Below are 9,540 nucleotides of genomic sequence, written 5' to 3'. Positions count from 1 at the left end.
AATCAATTACATTTTTCTCTTATTTTTCCAATTAATTTTTGTTTTTCCTCATCTTTCTTTTTTAAATTTTACCTTATGTTATTTCACAGTTCTCTATTTCTGATTGGAATGTTATGCTTAGTTCATTTATTTTAATTCCATATTTTTAGATCATAAATTTGCCTGTAAGTACAGCTTTGGCTGCCATCTATACCTTTTGCTATAAATATTACACTGAAATTTGGCTTTGGCTTTGGGATTAAGTTAAAATCTGCTGTTATACTATCACATGTCACCTTCAGCCTGTGGAAGACTGAATTGTCAAATGCCAGCTTCCAAAGAATTCAAGGCATCTCTGAACTTGTGTGCAACCAATGACCAACAGCCATATATATTACCATGATCTGTCATTGGATTAAGTACATCAGTAACGTGAATAAGGCTCATCATTTGGATATATTTTTATTTTTTGAATATAGGACAAGCATTTTAGATGTTCCTTTAGTAAAAAACCATATGCTCTATATGCTGAAATTCTATCAGTCCATTGAAGTATAACAGTACATTTATTATTATAAGAATATAACATTACAATAATTAATGATGATTGTACTTCAGAGGGGAGGGGGGTGGGGGAATGGGATAGACTGGTGATGGGTAGTAAGGAGGGCACGTATTGCATGGTGCACTGGGTGTTATACGCAACTAACGAATCATCTAACTTTACATCAAAAACCAGGGATGTACTGTATGGTGACTAATGTAATATAATAAAAAAATTAAAAAAAAAATAAATAAAAAATAAAAAAAATTAATGATGACTGTGAAAAGTAGGTAAAGGTGTACAAAATATACATATTAAGTGAAAAAAGGATGCTATATTAGTAAAATTTTATTTATATGATATGAGACCATTATTGTCAAATATATGAATATAATATTAGTATCTGGAGAGAGAAAAATCAGAAGACTGTGTTTTTGTGCAGTAATCATCCCTGGCAATGAGGTTCTAGGATATTTTTACTTCTATTTTATATATTTATATGATGCTTGAATTTTATTAAGAGCATACATTATTTTTTATAAGAAAAAACAATAAAAATGTTTAAAATACAAACAAAACTGAAGATATACAAGTTAGCGGTCTGACATACTATATGATGATCTTTCTGTTCTTGGAGGATTCCGTGACCCAGTTACCTAGGACTTTTATTTCCTCACACTTTTCTTGCTGGCCGTTCAACCACTTCGCAAATCAGTATGCATATACAAGGAAAGAAAAACTAGTCAATTATGTCTTTATCAGCTAAGATATTTATCAACTATCATATTTTATCAGCTATGATAAGAAGTAGACAAACTAATGCAATTGATTCATATAAATTGTTCAGTCTTAAATGGTATGTTCTAATTGGGTCCTTTTGTGCTTGATCAAGGAACTCAATTTAGCCAAATAGATTGTTACTTTAAAACATGGGAGAGGGGTGCGCATTAAGGGGAAGACTGAGGAATCTGAGATTCAGTGATGGAATGATTGTCCAGTCAGTACTCACAGGAATGGGAGCTGGAGAGACAACAGGAGCCAGGAGGCTCAAAGGACTGGCAACTCTGTGTCTCCTCTCTTGCTGCGTATGGCCTTTCTTTTTCAGAGTATCTTTGCCTATCTCTGAATTTTTGCTCTATTTTCCTCCTGCTTCTCATTGACCTATTCCCTCTCCCTCTACAATTTACATCCATTCTCTTCACACTTATCATCTCAGAAGCCTTGCTTCTTTGTTCAATTACTGTCTTTCCTGCATCCTTAACCTTTTTCTTTCTATTGGACTTTTATCCAAAGGTATATAAATATGCTTCTCCCATTTTAAAAACCAAGACAAGCAAACCAAACAAGGCAAAAAATTACCCCGTCTTGAAATCAAATCTTCCTTGACCAACCACCCATCTTTCTGGGCCCTTTCTTTCTTTTTCTTTTTTTTTTTTTTAAAGATTTTATTTATTCGACAGAGAGAGAGACAGCCAGCGAGAGAGGGAACACAAGCAGGGGAGTGGGAGAGGAAGAAGCAGGCTCATAGTGGAGGAGCCTGATGTGGGGCTCGATCCCATAACGCCAGGATCACGCCCTGAGCCAAAGGCAGACGCTCAACCACTGTGCCACCCAGGCGCCCCTGGGCCCTTTCTCAAAGGTCTTGAAAGAGCAGTCTAGATATTTTGCCTCCACCTCCCTCTCGCTGGCTCTCGCTGGCTCTCCCCCAACATTGTTAATGACACTGTTCTGCCTAAGATCCCATTTCTGTTCCAGTCTTACCCTGAACTCTTCACCATATTCATTCGACATCATTGATCTCTTCCACTTCCTTAAATACCCTCCTTGCTTTTCTGAAACCTCATACTCTCTTGTTTTTTCTTCTACCATTCTTGCCATTCCATCTCACACTTCCTTTACGGGCTTCTCCTTCTTTACTTATTTTCTATAAATTGAGCTTTACCAGGGCGTGATGCTTAGACTTTCTGTCCTCATTCTCTTCCTACTCTTCTACCTCAGTGATTGTATCCATTAACATGGCTTTAAATACCTTTTTGTTTTTTAAAGATTTTATTTATTTATTTTAGAGAAAGAGAGAGAGAGAGCGCTCAAGCAGGGGGAGGAGCAGAAGGAGCAAGGGAGATTATCTCTAGTAGACTCCACAGTGTGCACAGAGTCCAACTCGGGGCTTAATCCCAGGACCCCGAGATCATGACCCAGCGGAAACCAAGAGTCAGACTCTTAACCAACTGCACCACCCAGGGGCCCCTAAATACTTTTAAAACAAGATAATTGAAAATGCAAGTGGGTTGTTCTGGATTAGTGACATCTAACAGAACTTTCTGCCGCGATGGAAATGTTCTGTCTCAGTGCTATCCAGTACCATAGTCACTAGCCACTGGTGGCTAGTGAGCACCTGATAGGAAGCTGGTGTGACTGAGGAATGGAATTTTAGATTTTATTCAGTTTTAATTAATTTAAGTTGAATAGCCACATGTGGCTAGTGGCTTTGGTATTAGACAGTTTGGCTCTAGATTAAAAGAAACAAAAGAGGGGTGTCTGGCTGGTTCAGTTGGTAGAGCGTGTGACTCTTGATCGAAGAGTGTGAGTTCAAGCCTCACAAAGGGTATAGAGATTACGTTAAACATTAAATAGTATTAAATGGTAGTAATAAAAATTTGTGTGAATTTGGTTAAATGTAGTGAAAAACAGATGCAAAGGTGCTACGTGGTTTCAGCTTAGTCTCTGCCTCCCTTGCTCTGCATCTAGATCCTTTTCCCAACTGTTAACCCTACTAACCAACAGGGACCCCAGGCCTGCCACCAGCCACAGACCAGCCTTCCCAATAGCTCTCCACTAGTTCTCCTTTTTGGTCCCAGATTCCCCGGCAAGGTCTCCCTTATTCACCCAGGCTTCAGGAGGGCTGGTTAGTGAGTCAGCTCTCATTCTCCAGATTTCCCTTTTGAACCATTGATTTCTTAGCTTCTCCCATCATATTAATTCTTATTCCTATATAAATTCATTCTGGAATACTCATAGTGGTTCTGCTTTCCTGATTTCTACCTGATACACTCCTGAAATCTTATTCTCTCAGAATTCCTCGACTCAATAAATAACATCAACATTCATCAATTTCCCCCTTAACTCCCTACTTTCAGTCCATTACCGAGTCCTTGGCAAACTAAATTCAAAATACATTGTTGAATATGCCCACCTCTTTTTATTTCCTCTGCAATACCCTTGTCCAAGTAATTTCATCCTTTACCTGGTTCCATCTCCATCATCAACACCAATATCAATTGTTTCTTTTTTTTTTTTTTAAGATTTTATTTATTTATTTGACAGAGATAGAGACAGCCAGCGAGAGAGGGAACACAAGCAGGGGGAGTGGGAGAGGAAGAAGCAGGCTCACAGTGGAGGAGCCTGATGTGGGGCTCCATCCCAGAACGCTGGGATCACGCCCTGAGCCGAAGGCAGACGCTCAACCGCTGTGCCACCCAGGCGCCCCTCAATTCTGTTTCTAAATACTAATTTTAAACATGTGAAAAATTTCAATGGCTTCCCATTGCACTTACTCACATAGTCCTGTGTAATTTGGCTCCACTCCTGCTGACTTCTCCAAATTCATCTAGAGCCACTATCTCCCTTACCAAATATACTCCAGCCATAGTAGCTTCCTTTCAGTAAAGACCAAGCTCTTTCTCCTCTCAGGGTTTCACACAGACTATTCATTCTGCTTGAAATGTTCTTCAGCTCCCCTTTATTCCTCACTTTCCTTGGTTTACTCTTTCAGTCTTAGTTTATACATCGCTTCCTTTGAAAGGCCTTTCTTGACCAGCCTAAGTAGGTCCTCTTTATTATTTTGCAACACTAATTTCTTTTTTGCATTTATCACACTTTATAAATGTTTTGCTTGCTTGTTTGTTTGTTTATTTATCTATTTTCTCCACTTAGCTGTGGTTTCCATGAAGGCAAGAGGCATTTCTGCTTTATTCACTTAGTGCTTAATTCAGTGCTTGGCACATAATTGGTACTCAGAATGTGTTTGTGGAATGATGAATGTAGTGAGTGGATTCCTCCTAGCTTTTGTATGGTTTATAAATTTCCTTATAATTTTAGTTTGACATGATCTTTCATAGCCCAGCTCTAACTCCCTTCTCACGACACTGACTCTCTCTTTGGTTTCTCTCTAGGAATGATCTGGTGCCTGATGCTGGGTTAATTAATTCTGGGAAGGCAAGGATGAGTGGTGTTACAGAGTAAAAGTCTGACAGCCTATGCTGCTCCCTTAGCAGGGGCTTTGGGTAAGGTTACCCTTGAAAAGAGCTTTGAGACACACCATGATGGACATGTTCAGTATAAGAATTATCACTATATTTTCCTCTTTTGTGCCATGATTCAGCATGAAAATCTGAACAACCGAAGATTGCTTGTATTCTGGGACTCCATTCAGAATAGAGAGTGAATACTTCGATAAAACCGTTATGGTTTATGTTTACATAATCCTTGTTCTTTTTGTAGTTACTTGCATAAATTCTGTGGCTTCTTATAATTTAATCCATCACCTTTCATTGTTAAAGTTAAATGCAAACAGCTAAAATAAGACTGGATTTTTAAAAAGTTATTATTATTTTTTTTAATTTAAGTAATCTCTACACCCAACATGGGGCTCAAACTCACAATCCTGAGATCAAGAGTCACATGTGCTTCTGATTGAGCCAGCCAGGTGCCCCTGAGATTGGACTTCTAATTTAAAAAAATAAAAGAAAGCTAAAAGCGATAGAAAGAATGTCTAGCATTTCAAGTATATTTAAAACATTAACCTTTTTAAATTAAGAGGTTTTTTTTTTTTTAAGATTTTATTTATTAGAGAGAGAGAGATCAGGCGCAGAGGGGAGAGGGAGAAGCAGACTCCCCGCCAAGCAGGGAGCCTTATATGGGGCTTGATCCCAGGACCCTGGAATCATGACCTGAGCCAAAGGCAGACACTTAACTGGCTGAGCCACCCAGGCACCCGTAATAGAGCTTATTTTTAAAAGCATTTTTAGGTTTAAGAAAAATGAGCAGAAAATACAGTTTCCATATACTCCCTCCGCCAGCCCTCCTCTACCCCAGTGTTAACATTGTGCATTAGTTGGTTCATTTGTTACAATTGACAAACCAATACTGATACATTATTATTAGCTAAAGTCCACAGTTAACATCCATGTTCACTCTTTATGCAGTACATTCTATGAGTTTTGAAAAATGTATAAGACCTGTGTCTACCACCGTAGTATCACACAGAGTAGTTTCACTGCCCTAAAAATTCCTTGTGTTCCATCTATTTATCTATCCCTCCCTCCTTCTGAATTCCTGACAACCACTGACCTTTCTCTATAGGCTTGCTTTTTCCAGAATGTCATACAGTTGAAATCATACAGTTTGCCGCCCTTTCAGATTGGTTTCTTTCACTTAGCAACATGCATTTAAGATCTCTCCGTGTCTTTTCATGGCTTGATAGCTGATTTCTTTATACACACAATATTCCATTATATAAATACCAAAGTTTTTTTATACATTCACCTATTGAAGGACATCTTGATTGCTTCCAAGTTTTGGCAATATGAATAAAGTTGCTGTAAACATCATGTGCATTTTGGGGGGCACCTGGGGTGCTCAGTTGGTTAAGCATCCAACTCTTGATCTTGGGGTTGTTGCCCAGGGCACCTGGGGTGGCTCAGTTAGTTGAGCTTCTGACTCTTAATTTCGGCTCAAGTCATGATCTCAGGGTCCTGGGATTGAGTGCTGAGTCAGGGTCCACAGTTACCAGTGAGTCTCTCTCTCCCTCTCCCTCTGCTCCTTCCCCACCTTGCACTCTCTCTCTCTCTCTCAAATAAATAAATCTTTAAAAATAAATAAATAAAAGTTCCTGTTGCCCTACATCCTTGCCAGCATTTAGTGTCAGTGTTTTGGATTTGACTATAATAGGTGTGTAGTAGTATTTCACTATTTTAATTTGCAATTCCCTAATGATATGTGATGTTGAGTATCTTTTCATATGTTTATTTGTCATCTGTGTATCTTCTTTGGTGAAGTATCTATTCAGATCTTTTGCTCATCTTTTAATTGGGTTCTTTGCTTATTGTTGAGTTTTAAGAGTTCTTTGCGTATTTAGTGGTTTTTTTTTAAAAAAGACTTTCAAAAGTTTTTTTTTTTAATTAATTACTTTTTGAGTAATCTCTACAACCAACATGGGGCTTGAACTCACAACCCCAAGATCAAGAGTCGTATGCTCCACTGACTGAGCCAGCCAGGTATCCCAGAGTTCTTTGTATATTTTGAATATTAGTCCTTTAACAGATACGTGCTTTGCAAAGAATTTTCTCCCAATCTGTAGATTTCCTTTTCATTCTCTTAACAGCGTCTTTGCAAAGCAGCTGTTTTAAATTTTAACACACCAGCCTTTTAATTACCATAAAGATAAGATGTCAGAGATGTTGCAGAAAAAATTTTTTTTAAGGAAAAAGAATCCAATTTTTACAAAGGGGGAAAATCCAGTTTGTTTTTTTTTTTTTTGCAAAAAACTATCTTGATTACTAGGAATATGGAATTGAATGACTTCTAGTCTCTTTTGACTCCAGGTTTTTATGATTCTGTGGAAAGAATGATGGTGTATTGTGGATTTTTCCCATATTAACTCTAGGGTCCCCTCTTCATTACCACATTAATATATGGTAATTGAAGAAAGTTTAGGAAACATCAAAAAGAAGAAAATATGATTTTTTTTCTGAACACTAGAGCACTAAGTGCAAGAATTTTGGATGACAAAAAAATTCAAACAGGTGTGCCTGCCTTTCATTTACTACAAGGGAATTAACCTTTTCACTGCTTCGTGGATGAAAAGGCAGTAATGAGGTACATAAATAATTAACTTTTAATTTTTTAATTTTTAAAATTTAATTTATTTTTTAAAATATGGAACGGTTCACCAATTTGCATGTCATCCTTGAGCAGGGGCCATGCCACTCTTCTCTGTATCATTCTGATTTTAGTATATGTGCTGCTGAAGTGAGCACAACAATTAACTTTTTAAAAACACATATTTAGGGGCGCCTGGGTGGCTCAGTTGGTTTAGTATCTGACTCTTGATTTCAGCTCAGGTCATGACCTCAGGGTCGTGAGATTGAGCCCCATGTTGGACTCCATGCTGGGCATGGGTCTGCTTAGGATTCTCTCTCCTTTTCCCTCTGCCCCTCACCCCACCCCACTCCCGAATAAAATAAAATAAATAAAAACACATATTCATTGTAACAAATATCACCAAAGTGTATGAAGTAAAATGTGATGATCTCCCTCCACACCATCCTTTTCTATAGAAACAAAAATCTTTTAATCTATGCTTACCTGGTTATACACATATATACAGACCTGCAAGCTTTATGAGTCAGGGATCACCTATGTCTATCTTGATGTACATCATTGTAAGCCTAGTGCATACCATGGAACTTAGCACACAGAAGGTGCTAAACTGAGTGAATAAATGTCATACTCTATATTATTCTGTAGGTAGCTTTTTTTTTTTTTTTAATTTAATTTAAGAATGTAACCTGAATATGTTTCCACGTTAGGGCATCCGTAGCTACTTCATTATTTTCAATGGCTACAGAACAATCCACTATGTGAACACACTATAATTTATTCAACCAGTACCCTATTACTGGATGTTGTTATATGTATATATATTTACACACACACACACACACACACACACTTATGTACAGCATTACAAACAATACTGCAGTAAGCGTGATAGCCAGATTATTTTGTATAAAAGTTCTATCAATTTGTCTTCCTACTAACAGTGAATGTGTGTTGAGTTCTCCACATCTATGCAAGGGATGATATCCCAAATTGGATATTATCAATCTTTGTTGTTGTTGCTGTTTCTTTTGTCTGAAAAAGGGTCCTTATAAGGGGAATTGCCGGCTATTTTGCTTTAAAGTGAAGTTGGGATTCAAATGGAGAAGATCCTAAAAAGCAAATAGGATATTTGAATATTTTTAAAGCAATGAAAGAGAAAGGGTTTGAGAATTTTTTAAATACATTATAAAACGTTTGAGCTGGAAGAGATCTTAAAAATTATCTGTTTCAATGAACTTTTTTTTATAGATGGGGAAATAGAAATTCTGAGAAGTAAAATGATTTATTTAACCACACACTATCCATTAATAGCAGATCTGATATTAGAACAAGGTTGTTTGGGTCTCAGCCTATTATTCTCCGGTTTTATTCAGCAAATATTTACTAAGCATTATACTAAGTACTAAACAGGATTCAGCAAGTAAGAACACATACTCATTGAGCACTTTCTTGTGCCAGCTCTTTCAGATACATTTTAATCTAGCCCACTATATATACCATACCAAATCAATCTACTATGTTTTTTGTTTGTTTTCATTTATTTTGTGTGGGTTTTTTAAAAGGATTATTAGGTATTCCTATGTTTCAGTAATGGTAGTAATTCTTAGAGTCAAGGCTGGAATAAGTTCTGTAGATCGGGAGGAAAAATTATACTATTGTTTTACTCCAAAAGGTGTCAAATGGAAAGGAAGGCTGATTGCTTTTTTCTCAGGTCTGTTTAGGGTATCACACACTTCTCTGTGTAGGTCCTCAGTGTGGAAAAACCTGAGTAATGTCGGAATTGAGAGAAGGCCAGCTGAAGTTGAAAGAGTGGCTGAAATGTGGCTGGGGAGACAGGTTGGACAGATCAAGGAGGGCTTTGTTGATTTTTGCTTTTGTTCTAAGGAAATGGGAAACTAATGAAGGGTTTTAAGTGGATGCTCCACAGGGTCTTATTTGCAATTAAAAGAGGAGGGGAGAGACACTTGGGTTTTAAATGCATTAGGAAACCTGCAAGATGAATGAGTCAGGAGGCTACGCATCATTAGTCCAGGTGTAGTTGATGACTTGTTCCCTGGCTACAACATATAGAGAAGTGGAGATATATTAGGGACACAGAACTGATAAGATTTTGGTTAACTGATATGGCATTGAGA

At 37.5% G+C, this 9,540-nt stretch overlaps 1 non-coding gene across 1 annotated transcript; it reads right to left on the bottom strand.

The window, feature by feature from the left end:
* Positions 1 to 7,453: 7,453 nt before the first annotated feature.
* LOC113261370 (U6 spliceosomal RNA) lies at positions 7,454 to 7,560 on the bottom strand. Its single transcript, XR_003318355.1, has one exon. It is a non-coding gene; the product is annotated as a U6 spliceosomal RNA (small nuclear RNA).
* Positions 7,561 to 9,540: the final 1,980 nt, after the last annotated feature.

The sequence above is a fragment of the Ursus arctos genome, unplaced genomic scaffold, assembly GCF_023065955.2.
Source record: "Ursus arctos isolate Adak ecotype North America unplaced genomic scaffold, UrsArc2.0 scaffold_29, whole genome shotgun sequence".
In the NCBI taxonomy this organism is placed as follows: domain Eukaryota; kingdom Metazoa; phylum Chordata; class Mammalia; order Carnivora; family Ursidae; genus Ursus; species Ursus arctos.
The sequence above is the reverse complement of the archived record's forward strand: the minus strand, read 5'-3'. Positions and strand labels throughout refer to the sequence as shown.